This window comes from Callorhinus ursinus, unplaced genomic scaffold (genome assembly GCF_003265705.2).
Source record: "Callorhinus ursinus isolate GAN/ISIS: 27379988/994484 unplaced genomic scaffold, GSC_fseal_2.0 scaffold3, whole genome shotgun sequence".
NCBI classification, from domain to species: domain Eukaryota; kingdom Metazoa; phylum Chordata; class Mammalia; order Carnivora; family Otariidae; genus Callorhinus; species Callorhinus ursinus.
The window spans coordinates 5,218,370-5,238,558 of record NW_027397065.1 but is presented as its reverse complement, the minus strand read 5'-3'; positions in this window follow the sequence as shown (position 1 = coordinate 5,238,558).

Here is a 20,189-nt window from a genome sequence, read left to right as displayed (position 1 = left end):
TATTGCTTTGTCATGAAGAATAGACAATAGAGGGGTGCCTGGGTGGCTTAGTCATTAAGTGTCTGCCTTCGGCTCAGGTCATGATTCCAGGGTCCTGGGATCGAGCCCCGCATTGGGCTCCCTGCTCCGCAGGAAGCCTGCTTCTCCCTCTCCCACTTCCCCTGCTTGTGTTCCCTCTCTCATTGTGTCTCTCTACATCAAATAAATAAATAAAATCTTAAAAAAAACAAGAATAGTCAATAGACTGTTGCAGAGGTAGGAGAGAAAATAAGAATGAAGATGGACAAATTGAATGAGTAGGTTGGAGTGTTAAAGGTGCTGAGAGAGATGAGGAAACCAAGCATGACTTGATAAAGAAGAAAATCACCTGAACACCAGGTAATAACTAGCTGATCTTGACTGAAGAAAAGGATGAACGATAACAAGCAAAGCTAATTATAGAAGGTGATCTCTTATGATAGGAATTTGCGGAATTATATAACATAGCTCCCTGCTTGAAAATATTTGTCCTGCTTGACTTACTTGTCCTCAGGATTCATATTTGATTCCTATTGCTGGTCACATTTCTTAGCCCCTAGAATATACCAAATAAATGTTCTTAAAGAATGAATGAGTGTCTTAGGTTGGGTTCCCCAGCAGAAGCAGACTCTCAAATAAGTTTTCAAGTGCAAGTAGTTTATTTGGAAAGTAATCCCAAGAAGCCTCAGTAGAAGAGTGGAGAAGTAAGACCAAAAAAAAAAAAAAAGGGGGGGGAAGGATTCTCAAAAAGGGCATGTTAGTAAGCAAGAGACCACTGTGGGCCACTGGGGCTCACTTCTACTGGCTTTCTCTGAGAGATGATGTAGAACACCCATTCTGATTGGTTGAGGGCTGCTGCTGAGGGCATCCACTCTCTATTACCTTCCTTCTGAGCATGCTCCTATGGCAGAGAAAGCCCTCAGATAGAGGTTCCAAGGTGCTTCTGGAAAGAAACTGTAGGCTGTATAATGGTGATTACTGAACGACAAGGAACAGGGCACAGATAGTGTCTGCTCCAATGAGGGAATGAGTAATGAATGACTTACAGCTTCCTTCCCTTGGATCTGTAGGTCACTTCAGTCTTCAAATGACCAAGAGTGAAATGCCAGTACCTAAGTAACCATCAGGCCATATTAATGAACATTTTCTTTATCATCATAGTTAACTTCTGGGAGAAAACATATCTTATAGGAAAAGAAACACCAGAGGGGAGAAGTCATGGATGAAGTGTATATAGGATGGGTGCTAAAGAGTCCTTGAAAATAAATTTGTGACAGCAGTGTTGCCTAGGTCAGGCCATTTTTATGAAGATTCTGATAATAGTTATCCTATATGACAGGATAAACGTAATTGCATCCTGGAGAAACTGTGATGCATGTAAACGTCATCCTTCCCTCCCCCCTTCACCCTCCTTCCTCCCTCTTTTCCTTCTTTCCTCCCTTCCAAAATAGATATAAATATTAAATAGTTTTCCTCATCTTCTTGTAGGATTTAAGAATTCAGACAATAGTGATACAAAATAGAATTCTCCAATTTACAGAAAATTTATGTTTGCTCCCTTTCTAATTAGGATACTTAGAAAAGTTTCTAGGATTTTGAACATTCAGCCCAATTCTATACTTGTCTGACCTTAATAGGAGCCTAAGGCAAGCACAGAAGTCAGAGTTTGGCCCAACATACTCACCAAGAGGAATTAACTGTCAAATATATTTCATTTACTAGATTGCAAATTTTTAACGTCCACATTCACTCTTTTCCACAAAAGTTCAAGAGTAGTTATATTTAAGCAGGACTACATCCTCGCGAGACGTCCTAATTTGTGTTATTAGCCAGTTCCAACTTCGAAGAACTAACAGTTTGGAACTGAGCATTTTATTGCTGCCTGCTTTTTATTTGTCTCTGTTTGGTAATGTAAAATATGGACTATATCCTGTTATCAAGCTCAAACACCTAACATTTTATTCACTGGCTATTCAAAAAAAGGTGGGATTTTAAATATACCTGAATTATGTGGATAATTTTTTATTGCATTTTAATTAGACATAGCCTTAGGAAAAGTTGTGAAAACATTCTTACATATTCTTCTGGATGTCAGTTGCCTAGGGTGGTTCAAATTTTAGATTTTTCCCCTTCAGTTTTTCTTTTATTTTGATACTTAGAAATAAATACAGTATTTACTTTTTGTCAGAATTACAAAATAGAATATTTCTCAATGATTTTTCCTTTTAACCACTTTATCCACAGAACTCTGAATTTAATGTGTAATCACTACATTTTTCTGTACTTTTCCATTTAAATATCTAGTTTAAATATTTTTCCATTTTATTCCATTAAATATTTTACATTTGAATATTTAAACTTAAATTTCCTCTATTAAAAAAATGAAGTGATCATAATTGCTCACTTTGAATCTCAGATTGGTGAAAAATCATTGTTCTGAATCTTTTTATAGATTTATTATAGTGGCTATTAGCACATAAACCTTTGTGGTATCGGGGCCAAAAGGAGATAGTACACTCACTAACAGTAGTTATAATTTATGGTGTGTGCTTATAGAACATCTGAAAAAAGCAGCTGTGACTATGTTCTTAAAGATCAGAACTCAGCCATAGTAACATGAAGAAATAGTATTCAATGTATAAGAATAATTACTAATACTTTGTGTTATTTTGTACTTCCTTAATTTATAACTATGAGATCATTAAAAATAATATTTGAGTGTTTGAAGATCATTGTTACTTACAAAGAAACTTACAAGATACAGAAACTACAGCAGAGTGTTTTGGTAGAGGATGTGGTTAGAGACTGTAAGAAAAAAAGTCAATTAATGCTAAGACATTGCAAACCATTATCTTATCTCAATATTTATTTTTTTCGAAGTGAAATAAATCCTAGGAGATCCTAACATCTGTATATACAGAATTCAATAAAACAAACTGACTATGCTCATATAGAGATATTGTATAGGGAGATGTTTTGTGATCATTACCTTTTTTAAAGCTCAGTCCATTTTAGGGAGCCACTGAAATAAATTTCAATTCTTAATGAAAAGTTGTCCCATTACCCAGTTTGGATCATCCTGAAATTGGAGCCCTAACTGAATGTGGATAGTATTTTTAAATTTTCCATCCTTTATATTTTACAAGTATTTTTTGATAAACAAATGCATGTGCCTGATAAAATTTTAAATTATTCAAAGGCGCTAGTATAATGAAATTAACTTTCTGTCCCCTGTCTCCTTGTCCCATAGCTTCCTCCCAGAGGCAACTAATATTAATTTCTGTGTGTCTTCCAGTAATATCTATACTTTCACAATAATATAAGCAAAATTTCATGATCTGTTATATATAAACAACTATATATATCTTTGGATTAGCATATTATATACACAGTTTGGTGAGTTACTTATTCACTTAGTATGTTAGATATTATTTCATTTATAACCTAAGTTACAATTCTAACTCAGTTTTTAAATTATTTTATAGTATTACATTAGGAGGATATGATTTATTTTGTGTTTTGTTGGGTACCCTATTGTCAGACATTTGAGTCATTTCCATTCTCTTCACCAATGAACAATTACAGCAATCAACATTTTTTTTACCTATGTCTTTGTATACAGATAGATGTGTTTCAATAGAATAAATTCCTAAATGCAGAGCTGCTGCTTTTAATTTTTATAGATATTAACTTTAATAGTAATTGACCAAGTTCCCTTCATATAGTTTTTTTTATCAAATGATATTTTAAATTGGAAAAGTAAATAAAAGCTTATTATTTTGGCTCTCAAAATTAAGTGTCTATACCACTCATTTGTCACTTAGCCTAGGTGATTTTATATTTATTTCTCTAAAATAGACGTAAAAGTTCCTAATGGCTGCTATAGTATCTTCCGTATTTTGCCATTCTTACTGCTAAGCAATAAGGCCCATTTGAAACTCCTCTAACTAGTAACTAATAAATCCATCATCTCAGTTTTGCTTTAGTATCCACTGGCTCTTAATATTAGTAAGTTACTGCAAACTCCTACATTTGAACAGAACTGGAAAATGAAGAAATAATACAAATAGTCATGTTTTATATGGTGTCACACGCGTTGTTGCTTTTACATTATTATTTATTAATTTTTTAAAAGATTGTATCTGTGCATCAAATCACAAGGAATAGATAGATCTTTTTCCTTTATCAGTCCCTCGGGCACAGCCGGTCCTGAGCACCTTGCTCGAGAATGTTGCAACAGGAATTTCAAACATCGAAATAAAAACATAAGGAGGAAATCCCCATCCTGTGATATATGGGGGTTGGTTACCTCCTTTACAAATAGGAAGATTAAATTACTACAAGAAAAATCCTGACTTTTAGATTGCCTGTGCCAGACAATTGTAAGTACAGCACTGAAATAGCACTGAAGATACTACAGGATCCTGTGGCGAGGTGTCTCTAACACCTGAGCTATATACTGGACAGGCAAGTTGGTTGTAAGTGCAGTAATATCCTTGGATGACGACAAAAGGAAAGAAAACGTATCGAGTTTCACAAATTGTTTGTACTCAAATATATTTTCTCAGTTGTAGGTCCTTAGCTGTTTTATTGAGTGGAAAGTTTTGAGTTGAAGAGTTTCAAGAAGAATCATGGTGCATTTTTTTAATGTCTCAGGAAACACTTTTTATGGTAACTTAGTCCATGAACAAACTCACATTTTTAGGCATTAATAAAATATTCTTTTCGTTATGTAATATTTTATACCAAAACACTTCAGATGTGTTATGTGACTATTTTAACAATATTAGATTTGTATCAACCAGTTACATGCTGTATTTTGTGAATCATTAACTTTTTTTAAAGAAGATGTTCTATTTTGAGCCACTGTAGAGGTACATTCCTGTTTTGGTGACCAAAAAACAAACAAACTTAAATAACTATCAGGAATATGTCTTATTTTAGTGTTTTATCAGTGTGAATTACCATTACTGTATTTGTTTAATGTAAAAGTGGAAACAGCGTTCGGTGCAGTTTTCAACAAAAATAGTACAAATTCTTGTTAAAAAAGCAAAAATGTTGAAGACTCTTACTTGAATAGCTTTGATTCTTCTTACTTTTATTATTTATTTTTTTGGTTATTTATGCCTCTTAGAGATATGGATTTATTTTTCTTCTCCAGGATTTATTTGCTTTTTCAGTTTGTGTTGTTACCATTCTCTCTGATACAGACATTAAAAAAACATATCCCATCAGAATGGTATTGTAATTTGAATACAAGTGGATAGACAGATGGGCAAATGATGAGTACTGTGAAATAAACCTAAAAATATAAATGCAGCTTTGCTTGCAATGACAGTTAATGCAACTACCTTAAATATGAAGACTCCATTATTGCAATAAGCTAAACAATCATTAAAAATGATTGAAAAAAATCAAATCTCTCCTCGTGAAGAAGCAGACTGTACTCTTAGACTTTGAAGATCAGGCTTACGGGTTCATATTACTTAGTGATGATTAGGACAGGGTGTCATTTTGTGACACTCCAGGGCAAGTAGCCTCGGGGTGTCATGATATGGCACATTGGCTCAGCAACGTGAAATCATTCTAAATGGCACCTCTGAACTACTCTGGAAAGTTAGCTTTCTAATGAGAACTTGGCTACTGAAGAAGCACTTGGCTAAGTAACAACAGATACCTCTGCCATTGCAAAGAAGAGCTTCTTTTCTTCTGCCAGCATTTAAAACGAAACTGCTTACACTTAGGAAATTATCACTGTAAGTTAAAATGAGGGGGGTGAGGCAGAGAGGTGGTGGGAAATGTGAGATTAAAAGAATCATTTAGCTCCAACAGCCATGCCGGATGTGCATAATATTTAGAAAAAAAACTGAATACTATACACGCAGCACTGAGGAAATTAATTTTTGTTATAGATGTGTCAGAATTAGCTCTGTGATACACTGGCAGTTTAAAAGTGAAGAGAGGGCTATCAGATTCTGCTTTAAAGCCAATATAAAAGAACTCGGTCTCAATCAGTTTCTTTCCTGCTTGCAGAGTCCCTATAAAATAATGACCACTTACTCAACAAAAGTACCAAATACAGACCCAAAAACTGCTCAAACACTTCCAGAAACATTTTTTGAGGTTTAGGAGATATGAAGAACAAGACCAATAAGATCCCTACTTTTATCACATTACACCCTAAGTGGAGACATATAATAACCAAGTAAGCATATATATTCATAATGTAATTTCAGATAGTTTTAAGTTCTATGGAGAAAATAAAACAGGATGCTGCAATAGAATATACCTGGTGTGTGGGTATTGTGGAGAGGGTCAACATCATTCAGGGAAGGCATTCCAGGTAAGGATACATTCGTGCCAAAGCCTGAATGATGAGACGGAATCAGCCACATGAAGATCCGGAGGAAGGGCATTCCATATAGAGAAACAGCAATTGCAAAGCCCTTGCAATGGAAATGTTCAAAGAGAAGCAAGCAAGCCAGCACGGCGAGGGCGGGAGGGGCAGTGTGGTAGAAAATAAAGTCGGAGAGATGGTGAGGAGGCCTGACTGGACATGGCCTGGAGGTAATGGCAGAATAGACTTCTGTTCTAAGGGCAACAGGAGACCACTGGAGAGTTATAAGCAGCGGAGTGAAATAATATTCATTATTAAAATGATCACAGTTTCTGGAATTAAGAAATTACCTGGTACAGAACTAGATGAAGATTAAATTGCAAAAGGATAAACTTGGAAGTGGTAGACCAGAGAGAGGTTATTGCAGTCGCCAGACGTTTGACCGTGGTGGTAGGATTCGGGTGGTCTTAGCTGAGGTGGTAAAGTGATTAGATTCAGGGTATATTCTGGGGAGCAGAGCTTAAGAGTTTGGATACTGGGAATGAGGGGAAGAGATGAAGTAAATATCACTTCTAGGATTTTGCCCTGAGCAGCTGGCCAGATGGAAACACATTTACTGACAGAAGATTGGGGGAGATCGATTTATAAGGGAAGAAATTGAAAGTTCTGTTTTATACATGGTGAGTTAACAGCGACTATTAGATGTCTACGTGGATCTTGAGACAAGTCTACCTGCAGTCTCAGCAAACGCAGGAGTTCTGTGGGTCATCAGCATTGCTCTGCTGTTCTTGCTGGCCTGCGTCTTCCTAGACTGAGGGAACAATGGAAAGAAACTCACTTATTTATTCCCTCCACAAATATTTATTAAACATCTATGCCATAAACCTTCAGGTCGGGCACTGTTCTTGCAGATGCGGACAGGGCAATAAACAAGAGGGAGCTGTATTTTTGTATTAGACTTTTTCCCTTTCAGGTTTAGTTTCAAGAGTGTGGGTGAAAATGGATGACTCATTTCCGTTCTTTACTAGCTAGCACAAGGCTGCCCGTCAGTGTAGTGTCTGTTGCATCACACTTCTCTGGCATTCAGTAGAAACGTTCAGAAGCAGACTCAGCCTGAATGCACAGTGTCACCTGCCAAAGTCCATTAGTGAAGAATACAAAATGAATAGTACTGTTTAATATATATTTCCTCCCACTTATTCCTCCTGTCTTTTCATTCTTCTACCATTTATTATTTTATAGAGTGCTAGAGTAAAAGAAACATCTTTGAGCTTGTGATGGTTAATAGAAATTATTATATATAGAACTACCCTGGTTTAAGTCTACCAAAGAATCCCCAAAATATTTCTGAGTAACTGGTTCTCGCAGCCTTCTTGGGATTTCATCGGTGGCAACCCGAGGTTTCTGAAACTAAGAAATTACTTGGTGTTTTTCAACACTGATGTGATAGTTTCTGATGCCACTTGCTTAATGAAGGAATAGTTTTTGTTTTTCTTCTAGAGATTTTTAAAGCAAAGAGAGAGGCAGAGATAAAAAATGAATTCTCACTAGTGCTTTGAACTAATTCTGGCCCCAATTAAACTTCAGGCGAACCAAATTTGAGACCATAAAATACAGTCAGCTTCACTTTGTATTCGGCACCCCCTCAGCCTCCCTTAAAACTGGCTCCTCCGGTTTCCATCTGAACGATGCTATCATCAGAGTCGGTTGTGCCAAACGGAGATTACTGTGTGCTATAGTCATGGTCTGGTTTCCTGTCTGGTGAAGAAGCGTTTCACGGTAGTTAATAGCACTGGCCTTAGTCAATGAGACGAGGATTTGGATCCTGGCATTGCCATTCACTGGCTGAATGACCTCAGGCCAGACTCTGATTCTCTCTGGATCTCAATTTCCTCATCCATGTTTATGGGTCAGACCTAAATGAGCTCACGTAGGTAAAGGACCAAGCACAGGGCCTGACACAGGGTAGGCGTTTGTTTATACATCCCCCAAATGTTTGAGTGCCAGGCACTGTTGTAGGCTCTGGGATAAAGCAGAGACAAATTAGACAAAGTCCTTGCCTTTGTGGGTCTTACACTGAGACACTCTGCAACCTTGATTCCCTTTTTTCTCATTTGCTTTCTTTCCAGAGTGGCTCTGGGAAAAATAGTAATATAGGCAAAAATGGGCTTTTGATCATAGTCTCCCCTGTGTGTGTGTGTGTGTGTGTGTGCGCACGTGTGTTGTGGCCCGAGTCTGTGTGGCCCACCTCCAGCTCCATCCATGTGCCCCCAAGGCCATCCTTGAACGCAGGACCTCCACTGTGGGCCTTCCCTGGACCATCCCATCAACACTCGCCTGCGTATTCTGTATCTTGTTACCTCCCTTCTCAGTCACACGAGGCAATTGAAAGAGTTTCTGATAACTGACACAGACCTAATATATGACCCTATTGAGGGTTCTGCTTAGTTGCCCAAAAATGAATCTCTAGAAGTAGAATCGTGTAATTTGTGGCATATATGAGACAGTAGAAGGCTATGGAGAAGCAGCCTTGTCTGTCCACAGAACACCATGTTTTGTTTATGGAACCTGGGCTATAAAACGACTTTCTTCTCTTCTCTTACTTTCACCATGCTTTTCCACTTTCCTCCCTTTCTCTTATGTTCACATTATTCACGTTACACAAAATATATTCTGAAGTCAATTTAAATGTCATATCCTCCTCTGACCTTTACATTTGAAAGACATCTCCCTCCTCTGTATCTTTCTGGCCAGTCTTCCCAGTTCTGTCCACTTACTTGTTATTTCTTCCTTACTTCTCTGCAACCACAAACTTCACTAGGACATGTGTGACTGTTAGGGGGATAAAATCCAAGGGGGTAGCTGAGAGCTAAAGCCAGGTCAGGGCCTTTCAGAGGTTGAGCAAAACTCTTTCCTTCCCTCTCTCCATCTCTCTGAGCTGCCTTCTTTCCTTTCCTCAAAATGTATTTTAAAAAAGCTAAAACAAAGTTTTAATACATAAATCATAATATAATAATTCTATTTATGGAAGTATCGGGGATGTTATTTAAAAGTAATTTGTGAGGGGTGCCTGGGTGGCTCAGTCGGTTAAGCCTTTGACTCTTGATTTTCCTCAGGTCATGATCTCAGGGCTGTGAGATGGAGCCCCATATCAGGCTCCACGCTGGGTGTAGAGCCTGCTTAAGATTTTCTCTCTCCCTCTCCCTCTGCCCCTCCCCCCCAACTCACAAAAGTTCTCTCTCTCTCTAAAAATCAATCAATCAATGTAATTTGTGATACACTGTAGGTATCTAATAACGGGCTATTCAAGTTTTTGATGAATAAGATCTTAAGTATGCCAGAAACGTGTATAAAATAATTCAGAGAGATGATTAGAAGTTTATTTTGAGGTCTTATTGAGTGAGACCCAGGGTGAGTGAAGTTTCAGCTTCTCCATGATATATAATGTGTGAGCAGTGGTGTCACATGTTGATAAGATCAGCAGCCAAAACATCAGTTGGATGAAAATGAGGGAGATCACAGGAGGATAAATAGAAACGGGAGTAGAATTTTGGGGAAAGCCTGAGACTGTTTTGGGGAATGGTGTGTGTATTAGCTCAGGGCCTTGGGCCATAAGCCCGACTGCCTTGTGACTTCTCAGAATTGGGATGAAAAGAACCAAGAGATCTAGAAAGAAGGTCTCTCTGTAGAAGATAGGATTTTCATAGTGTTGGAGGAAGGGTAGCAAGGGAGAGTCCTGGTAAAGACAAAGAGAAGAGATTTAAGGACTTAGCCTCTTTGGTAGACATACTTAGGAACATCTCTGCCCTAACCCGTTTCTTTGAGACCTGTCTCTCTGTAGCACTGGTAAAGGACAGCCAAACTATCTGGTGACACCCTTACCAGAAAGCTGGTCTGCAAAGAAAAGGAAGAAAGAGAACAGAGGAATTGTGCAGAGAGAAGCAGAAACTAGAAGCTATGTGAATCCTGAGAGATAAAATGAGTTGTCTTGGTTCTTTGACTTCAGTGCCCATGAACCCTGCTGGTACTTTGCCAGGGAGTCCATGGATCTATACCATTATCTAAAGCTCCCCTGCTTTATAGCCTACAAGTGACTTACTGTTCTTTACAATAAGAAGAGTCCGAATTAGAGCAATATCTGATATGTGATTGAGAGTTGATGGTCTCTTTTGGTCCCAGGAACTTAAGCTCTTAGTCATAGGTACAGGGAGAACTGTGTCTGTTTCTTTACTACAGTTAAGATAGTTGGAGTTAATTTTCCATCTTCTGTGTGCTGGAGTGTTTGGTCATTCTTCATACAGTTGGGTTGGAGCTAAGGGAAGGCAGAAGGAGACAGTTTTTCATGAGGCCAGGATATAGATTGAGGGATGTAATGTTTCGGGCAAAGGTGAAGCTGCTGAAACAAAAAGACCCTTCAAATACAATAGCTTAAATAAGATAAATGTTTTTTGTTTTTCCTCTCTTTTTTATAGTCATAGTAATAGCTGAGGTGTTTTACTCAGGGCCTATTGTGTCAGTTGTCCTCATCCTTATTTACATGGTGACCAGTAATATGATGATGTCCCAACCTGTAGAAATGGAGAAAGGACACCAAAGGTTTAAGGCCCAAAACTGGATTTGCCACATACTACTTAGAGTCATATCTCATTGGCCAAAACTCAGGCATGTGACCATAGGTAGCTGCACGGGAGGCTGGCTAATGTACTCTGTAGCTTTGTGACCACATATCCGGCTCAATAACTTTTGGTATTACATCATTAAGAGAAAGAAGGACAATAACTTGTGGTTTCAGGGGCTCATTAGGAGAATTTGTAGTGAGCCTAGCTGGAAGCATCACCTCCTGAAAGATTATTATGGTTTGTGCTCTCCTCTCCCTCCAGTATTGACCAAGTTTGAGGTTTTATTCATTTACGTGTTGACAATTTTAATTCACTCATTAATTTTACTTTTTGTGTGTGTTATTTGTTTTTGTTGTTGAACATTTTATATATCTGATTCACTAAAAGGCAATCAAAAGTTCAAATTCAATGTTATTTTACTTTTATATGACCATTAGGAGTTTTATAGGGTTTTGGAGGGATTTCAACAACTTTTTTTTTTTTTAAAAAAAAGCCAGGTATTGCTGATTTAGCCCTCTGGATACACTAGCAAGGAAAGTGTGTTTCACTTTGATAAGCCTCTGGGGATCAGAAATTGCTATTTCAAAGCAGAAAGAAATGCCAGCTAGTGGCTGCAGGTGGGGGATAAGTGTGGAATATATGAAACATACTTTTATAACTTATTTAATTCTTCAAAAATGGTTGCGTGATAACTCTGTGGGGGGGGGTCATGGTAGGGCAGCATCTGTCAAGCACAATAAAGGCAATCAAACCCTGCAAAGCATAGGGAGGGCATAAGAACACAGAATGGAAAAAACTGGAGATGGTCATTCTTTTATAAGCAGTGTGTCAAATACTACCTTAATAGCACATTAAAAATAACCTAACTTTAAAGATGTGCAAAAATCCTATATTTTTCCACATTTATTTTTTCTAGATCGGGTTTAGGAATAAGGAGCAGAAAAATCAAAGTACTCTACTATGATCCCTGCTCTTCAGGGCTTGCTTCCCCATCATGGGTGTGGCAAGGTTATGGGCCCTTCGATGGCCTCAAAGCAGACATGACTAGCTTTAAATAGATCTGTTTAAAGATTCCATGAGAGGTCACATGGTCAAGATTCCTGGGAGAGGTTGGAAAGAATGGCGCCGCCAGGGAAAAGAATGGGCGACTACTTTAGATACACACTATCATTTATGCTTCACCACACACCTGAAAATTGGCTTCTTAGAATCTCTCTGGATTCCAAGGTCTGCTGCCTGCCGTAATAGTCACTACTTCCCTGCCCTCCTGGCCTTGTTTCTAATATGTACTTCTGAACTACCACTTTGACCTTATCTTTTGGCACAGGTACTTAAAAAATGTTTCCTTTGTAGAATGCTTCATTAGTTCTGGGCTCCACCTTGTGATCACCTGCATCTGAATTTCTCCTAGGGCCTGACCCACGCACAGGCCTTTTATTCTCTGCCCCAGCCTTGCCCAGGTTTTCTGAGCCTGGTTCTCATCTTCTTTTCTTAAAACTGTTGTTCTTTTTACAAACTGTTGTTTCAAGTTCACCTAACAGTACCAGTGATCAAACACTCATTTCAATTGTGGAGGACAGAGCTGAAAATGGTACAGGAAGTTGGAAAAGATTATTGGGAATTTAAGGTGAGGAAACAGGGTGGAGGTAGATTCTGAGTAAAGCCTTAAAGAATGAGGCAGGTCCAAGGTGGAACAGCACCTTTGTGACGTCACGGAGTGAAAGCAGATGAACACTCTGGGGACTCATGGAAAACAGTGCTGGGTGAGGTGAAAGTATTCGGCAGAATGCGTTGAGCTGCCCGAGGTCTGCACCTTCCTTCTTATCTCCAGATACCTGTAGGTTTTTCCTGTTTCCAATTTTGAATACCTCCTGGGATGACAGCTTTTGAACTTCCTTGTTGACAGGCTTTCGGAGTATTAAGAACGATCAGCAGCTTTTTAATATACAAGTCTGTTCTTCAGAAGATAGCCTGCATCTACCTTTTGCTTATAAAATACTTAATGTTGACCCTGTGTCCCTCTGGGTTTCATTTTTGTTTAGTCCTAAATAGGACTTAGCAGGTAAAAAGGATGGGGAAGAAGACCTTCTTTCAGTAGAGAAGTCAAAGACAGTTCAGTACTAACATTTAAGGGATTTAGAGTCTTGTTGGATAAAGCGGAACACAGAAAATAAAATCTATACATGTATAAGGCCACAAAAGCAAGGTATGAAACATGAATTTTATTAGAGCATTTGGTTTTCCCATGTAACACCTCTCCCTTTTTAACATTGTGGTTTCATTATTGACTACATTCTGTCCTTTAGAAAGATATCACACTGACTATTTTAGAGTACAATGTGCCTGGTTTAGTCACAGAAGAGCACTAATATGGCACTCTCTAGAAGCTTAATTTTCCCAAATGCTCAACACATGGACCCTAAGAGCCAGTTGCATATTTATTTTTCATGTTACATTTGCTGATGGAAGCTATATCTGGACTTAAAAATTATTTGGCAGATCATAGGATTCTTTTTAGACTAAAATTTGACAATGTCCTTTTAGCATAGAATATAGTGCTCTCTGTGTGTGGAGATGTGGGACTGGAAAATGTCTTTCGGCAAACACACTGACACCTGGGAGGCTTCTGTCAACTTCCAACAAAAGCATTTGAAAAAACTGCAGATCAGAGGCTATGCAAATGTGTTTCTATTTAGCATACACCATCAAGTACACCGCATCCTGTTATTTTGATACACATAGAAAAATAATTTTGATATCCATTTGTAGGGTTCTTCTACATGACTCCTCATAAGAAGAAATTTCTCTGAGAACCTCTTATAATTATTGTTTATTAAAATAGCACAAGCTCAGCTCTGAGCATTCCTGCTCCTATTGCTAGCCTCCTTTCAAGCCCTAATGCACTTTATGCCTCACTGATGATACTTGTCATTTTCAGCTTTCTTCTCCTTTTTGCAGCCCCTCTCCTATTTGACTGTGAACTCTGGGAAGACAGGTTCCATGTTTATTTCACCCCTGCCCTGTACAACGTCTTGCTTAAAGTTGGCACTCAAGGGAACAACAAATTGATACTACACTTTTTCGTTTTGTACTGTAAGCTCCTTGAGGTTTGAAGAGACTATCTCATTCATAACCCCATGCACCTATTACATTTCTTAGTCTGCAAAAGAACTTGATAAATGATTGTGCCATATATCAATGGGAACTGAATGCAAATGCTACATTTTATCTTATATACCTGTCCGTCTTAGTGCTTTCAGGAAGAGAAGAGCTGTGTTCAGCCAAACCACAGGAATCACACAGAATGGTCCCACTGGTTCTTTAATTCCAACAGGTAGATATATAATGTTGCTAACAGATCACAAAGCTCCAAAGAAAGATATGGGACAGGTGTGAAATTTATGTAGAGACACAGGAGTAGATTCTAAAGAGTAATTATACTGTATAATGTTTTCACATTCAGGTTTGGGAGGCAAGTATGATATAAACAAGTTAATTAACATTCTTAACTACAACTATCAAAATTAATTTGAAGCCTCTTCACCATTGGTATCTAAGGCAGATGGAAGAGAGTTATTTAAAGGCAATCTTTTTGTGGTATTATGGGAATTATCTCAAGTGAGTTGAGATTGCCAACTGCCACACAGTTGAATTCACAGATGAATGTGACAATTATACCAATGAGTTATTACTGATGACCCTCTAGAAATTATAGTTCAAATGTTTAAATATGGTGGGAAATAGAAAAGTTTGCAAAAAGAAGAACAAAGGTAAAAACTAACTAAAAAGCTTTGATAATACAGAGGAGGCTGTTTGGAGTAAAGGCAAATAATTTTTAGTTTTAAGCTTTGATCAAAATCTCTTCAAGGATCTTGTCACAACTTATTACGTGCATTACACAAACCTGCCCTGATTTATGGACAATTGATTTTTTGGGCCTGTGTTAGAGGTAGAATTAGTAGCCATGTAAGAGTTTCTAGTCATCTCTGTCGATGTTAGGAAGATAAAATACGCAATCCTATCTGGTATACATACAGAGGCTAATTAAAAAAAAAAAAAACCAAGGAGGTGGCTTCTAAAATATGATTAACAGAAGCAAGACCTTTATATTAAAGTAAATTAAGTTTGGTATAAAAGGAAAAGGAGTTTTTAGAAATAGACACATGACAAGAAGATAGTATAACAAATCATCCCAAAGCTGCAAAAGGAAATTATTTTGCTTAATTTGTTTTGAAATTAGCCAAATTTATTTCATATTGGGATGGGGAGGTGAGAAGTTGAGCTAATTTTTAGAATCACTTTTATAACTATCATAGGTGATTGTTGAGCTCATTACCCTAGGAAGAAATAGCTCTTTCAAGTTCAATCTGAATTTTGACAAAAGATCTCTCATTCTTGAGCAATTAGATTAAGATTTTTAAAATGGGTGTGAGGTCCTGCTAGCAGGGCTGAAGTGGTGACATCAAACACATCGCCAGAAAGTGGCATGCCTGTGTGTGGTGAACGGGTCAGGAGCTGGCAGCTTCATGGCAGGAAGCCTGCAATGGGGTCTGGGAGGCGGCAGGGTGGGTGGGGGGAGTAGCTGGGAATCCATTTCCCCTATCGGTGTTACCATTTCATAATACCTAAATTCTAATCTGGAATTATTTGTGATAAGCTTCTCTCCCTTTATTCTCTTTTCTTTTTTTAAGATTTTATTTATTCATTTGAGAGAAAGAGGCAGAGAGAGAAAGGAACAGAGGCAGAGGGAGAAGCAGACTCCCCAACAAGCAGGGAGCCCGATGCGGGATTCGATCCCAGGACCCTGAGATCATGACCTGAGCTGAAGGCAGACGCTTAACCATCTGAGCCACCCAGGCGCCCCTGTTCTCTTCTTTTCTTTTTCCCGTTCCTATATACATGTGACAAAAAGTCCGAGTATTATTTTCGTATCTCTGATGCTTAATAATGATGAACTACTAATTCAATTAATTCTGTATGTTATGCCAGATTTCTGCTTACCCAGAAGACCAGGCTTGTGTCCCGAGACTGTGAAATCCATTTATTGATAATGTTCTCGGGAGATTCTGAGCTCCAGCCAGGATTTTAAATTCTAAAGGGTGTTCTTTTCTTTTATCCCTTCCTGCCTCATGCAGGAAGCACAGTGATCTTTCCTTTTAGATTAATAATTTCAATGATGACATAAATAATTTATGACCTCTTCTATTTTATATTTGCATTTTTAAAAAATTTATTCATTTGAGGGGCGCCTGGGTGGCTCAGTCGTTAAGCGTCTGCCTTCGGCTCAGGTCCTGGTCCCAGCGTCCTGGGATCGAGCCCCGCGTCGGGCTCCCTGCTCGGCGGGAAGCCTGCGTCTCCCTCTGCCTCTCCCCCTGCTTGTGTTCCCTCTCTCTCTCTCTCTCTCTCTGTCAAGTAAATAAATAAAATCTTTAAAAAAAAATTTTATTCATTTGAGAGAGAGCGAGCGAGGGAAAGTGCGCACACACGGGTGGGGGAGGGGCAGAGGAAGAGGGAGAGAGAATCTCAAGCACAATCCCTGCTGAGCCGGAAGCCTGACATGGTGCTCTCTCCCATGACCCTGATATCATGACCTGAGCCAAAATCAAGAGTCAGACGCTTTACGGACTGAGCCACTCAGATGCCCTTTTTATATTTGCATTTGAAGGTGGGCTTCAATGTGTTAAAATAGAGCATTAGTTCTCTTTTGAGATCCCACCACTTCCAGAATTGTCTAAGAATCCAATTAGGGTGGTTACTCAATCCAAGAGCTTCAGTCCACTTCCAAAGGCCAGTTGGCAAGAATACCAGGGAGTTGAATCTGCTCGCTCCTGCATGTGTTTCTAGTATTCACACAGTATTGGATGGACGCTCACAGTCATGCCTTTGGTGGCTAGGTCCTTGCCAAGCCTGAGCCCCACAGCTCCCTTTATTTCACATGCTCATGTTTGCCAAAACAACACTGGTCCTGAGGTCTTCTGGACCTAGATTAATCTGTGTGTGTATGTGTGTGAGAGAGAGAGAGAGAGAGAAAGTGCACGCCAGAATCAGCCCTCTCTCAAAAATCTGTAGATCCTCACAAAAAGCTTATCGCTTCAGCTCAAACTGCCCTTTCCTCAGGATGAGGGGGTGTTCTCGCCAGCTTGTACAGGAGCTCCCAAACTTTAATTTGCATTAAAATCACCTGAAAGACTTATTAAAACAGATTGCTGGGCCCTAACCTTTGAGGTTTTTACTCAAAAGGGGTTATGGACTGAATTGTGTCTCCCCAAAATGTACATGTTGACATCCTAACCCCAGTACCTTAGAATATGACTGTATTTGGAGCTAGGGCATTTAAAGATATACTTAAGATTAAATGAGGGTCATAACGGTGGGGACCTAATTCAACATAATTGATTTTTTTTTTCCTAAGAAGAGGACGACACTCCAGGGATGTTCACACATAGGAAAAGCGATATGAAGACACAGCAGGAAGGTGGCCATCTACAAGTTAGGGAGACCTCAGGGGAAACCAAACTTGTGGATACGAGTCAAACTGAGTGAACGACGCTTCTTCTTAGTTCTCCCTCCTCCCCTGCCCCCTTCTTTCGGAGGTTCTTGGTTTCTCTCCCAAAACCCCAAATCTGAATTGAGAAAAAAACTTACTAATTAAAAAAAAGGCAAAAATAAAGCAGAATGAGTTGCTCACTTAGTGCAGGGGTCGAGTAGGAAGTAGGAAGAACATTAGATTGGGAGGCTAGAAAGTTAGAAGTCTGAAAATCTTGGCTGTGTCTGGATTCTGCCCGCAGCTATCTACAGGACTAGGATAAACTTAAGAACGAAGGTTTCTATTTGTACAAAAATGGCATTCGATTAAATGGGCTTTAAGGTTTCATACAGTTCCATTATTTTGTAATTGATCCGGTAGATGTTAATGAACTCCTGAGGAATGCTGCTGGAGAGGACGGAATATTTTTAACCCTTTCCCCTTTCCCAAATCAATGAGAGACCAGTGATAGTTGTAATAATAACAAATACGGAGATTTCCAAAGGGGCACCTGGGAAGAGGGGCACTCCTCTTTCCCCATCAGGCTTCTAAACTTGTTGACAGATAAGAAAAATGAGAAAAGTAGAAGTATCACCTTGATTATAAGTGGAAGCCACACTGGAAGATCTTCCCCACAAACCGTGACAATGCTGATGGGACAGGCTTCCCACGTAAGATTTAAGGCACAGAAAAGCAGATCCTATCTTTGCTCTCTGTGATTTTGCCGGCAATGCTTGCTCCTTAGAGCTGAGTGTGAATGGGTTTTAGTTCCAAATGTACTAATCAGAGCAGTTTTTCCCCAGAGGCGGAACAGAGTAAATAGAACATGGAGAGAGGAAACGGCAGGCAGGTCTCTAGACCTGGGAAAAAAAAAAACCCTCTGTGATGGAAAAGCTCCATTTCCTACAGTCCTTACCATCCCATGAAACTGATGAGGTTCGCAAAGGTGAACCACTTACCCAAGGTCACACAGCTGAGAAGGGGCAGAGCCGGTCCTGGAGCCCAGTTCTGATTGCCTCCAGAATCAGCATTTCTAATTCCTCCGCCAAAGTTTTCTCTGTGGAGATGGAAACTGGCGGTGTACAGGCAAATTTTCATGCTGATAAATGGGGAAAGCTAGACCCAGGTTAAAAGCCTGGGCTTAACTGGGATAATCAACCATCATAGCAATTTCCCTTGGGTATCTGCTCATCTAATCTTAAAGGAAGAAATATATTCTCCGCTTTTCTGATTCCTGACCTCATTCCATTGTGCTAGGCCTGGGGATGATTCAGATTTTCTTGGTATATTCCTGTTACCAGAGAGCTGTAGTGGTCTTTTGGGTTTTCACAAATACAAGGCTATTATAGCACTTTTAAAAAACAAGCATATTGTTTCCCAGCATTCCTCTTTCTACCCACACTCTTGAGAGTTTGGGGAAGACTACTGCCCTTTAAATCTCTCCAGAACTTTTGAATTTAAAAACTAGATGGAAAAAGAAGCTTATGAAAGTAAAATTCATATTCAGTTCATATTCATACACACACAAAAATACTAGTAACAACAGATGCCTCTGCTTGCATGAACAGATTTATCCTAAATCTGGATACAATGAACTCTTTTTATCTCCTTAGAAAAGCAGATCTTTGGCCACATTTAGTGGAATACTTCTCTCTTGTGAGTTGACAAAATTATTTTCAGCCTATATTTTGATTATGTGAAATGATGGAGATTGGATTCTTCATCATTTTTTCTTTAGGTATTATTTGTACATAATATTTGCTAGTGTCTAGCACAAGGCTGACATATAGTCCTCTTCATTTGGTTATTCTTTCATTGGTCCTGACTTGGTTCTTTAAAAAATGTAATGTTTTAATATTTGCATCACCAAATACTTAGAGAATTTCAGGTTTCAAGACATTCAGAGATTGTTATAGTAAGCATTACTGTTAGGTTAATTAGCTTACTAATCATACAGTAGATGTTAATAGGAGATTTTCATCTTAACTCTGACCATATACCTGTCAATATACCATGCTAGATAATTTATACAGGTAATGAAAGGTTGTAAGAATGGGGTAGATGAGGAAAAGTTGTATTACTTTATATAGAACACTTGAACTTTGACATATTCATATATCTTATATGCTTCCATTAAGTGAGGTTCGGGTATAAGTTTCCAGAGAAATGTTGGAACTATCTGGCATTATCCTTTCTGTTCTACCTTCCATCACACAATTTAGAAAAGGGCAATATTTTATATAAAAGTTATAGCAAGTACTGGGTTATTGGATTATCAGGGGTGCTCTTTTGCTCTAGTCAATGCTAACCCTTCCCTTTTACTGGGAAGGTCAGTCTAGGCTTTTCTTTCTTCTCTTTTTCTGTTTTGCCTTTCCAAAACTTTACTCAGCTGTTTAATTTTTAGATGTTTCCATATTCTGTTTTCAGTGATATGCCATTTTTCATATACGATTTCAGTTCTGCACTTTAACAGTTATACACCAACTGAATAAAGCCAGTTTTCGGTTTAATCTTTTTGGCATTCTGACATGTACTTATCTGGCTATTGGAAGTAAACTTATGGAAGTTGATCCGTTTTAATGAAATTAATACATGAAATGGAGTCACTGGTTCATTCATTTGACATACAGTTATTGAGAACCTACTATGTGCAAAGGCACTGCTGTAACTGCCACAGGAAGTACAAGCG